Source organism: Cynoglossus semilaevis, unplaced genomic scaffold (assembly GCF_000523025.1).
Source record: "Cynoglossus semilaevis isolate Cse_v1.0 unplaced genomic scaffold, Cse_v1.0 scaffold282, whole genome shotgun sequence".
Lineage (NCBI taxonomy): Eukaryota > Metazoa > Chordata > Actinopteri > Pleuronectiformes > Cynoglossidae > Cynoglossus > Cynoglossus semilaevis.
The window spans coordinates 101987-103139 of NW_007585127.1; positions in this window are offsets into that span (position 1 = coordinate 101987).

The window sequence follows — 1153 nt, forward strand, 5'->3', positions numbered from 1 at the left end:
TGAGGTTCACAGACCATGTCAGTTGATGAGGTTCACAGACCAGTGTCAGTTGATGGGGTTCACAGACCATGTCAGTTGATGAGGCTCACAGACCAGTGTCAGTTCTGACAGAGAGAGTATCGGTGGATTTGGTTTTAAGATGGTACCGTGAACTGGAAACAGTGACCCCCTGTGGACAGGTGGGTGTAGCGCACCCTTCCGTCTCCCCCTGCTCTGAAGTGACTCCAACTGTGGGTGTGACGGTGGACGACGGTCTGTCTCCACGGGGGTCTGTGGTGGCGGACTGACCACGTGTCCGGGGTCAACCTTGGGTTTGAGTCACTGGTCAGAGGAGGTGGAGTGGACGGACGGACGGACGGATGGACGGACGGATGAAGCCCACATCGTCTGTTTCTCATCACTGTCACCTGGAGGACCCTCTCCACACACACATACACGGCACGCAACCATTCACAGCCCAATAATCCCAGGACATCGACCGACTACAAACACACTCCTCCTCGTCTCTGCTCGACTCCAGACCCCGTTTTTTTGGGGGGGGTCCTCGGTGACCAGGCCAGGGACCTGAGACATCATCAGAATAAAGTGCACGGAGATGATGTGTCATGTCCTCTGGCTGCTCACGGTGGACCACAGAACCACAGACCCTGGACCACAGACCCTGGACCAGGGGGTTGGACTGCTCTGGAGGCTGCAGCGTCTGTGCTGCTGACAGTGGAAGACATGGAAGGTGTTGTTGTCATCTTCCCTTTTTTTTTTTTTTCTCCCTCCCCAGCAGCAGCAGCAGTAACAGCCAGAACGATCCTTGACACAGAGAAAAAAAAAAAAACACTTGACAGCCGGCAGTGGACGGTACTGTACCTTAGTAGCGGCGGCGGCGGCAGAAACAGGGAGGACGGATTATCAAGTGTCTCCTAGCGTGGCGGTAGGACGGGGGACAGAACAGCAGCAGCAGCAGCAGCAGCAGGAGGAGGAGGAGGAGGAAGAAGAGGAAGAAGAAGAAGAAGAAGAGGAGGAGGAGGAAGAACCGGGACGATGGTTATTGCAGCTCTGTAGCATAAAATGGTTCATCAGTGTATGGGAGAGAGAGAGAGGGAGAGAGAGAGGGAGAGGGAGGGAGGGAGAGAGGGGGGGGGGGGGGGGGGGGGGGGGG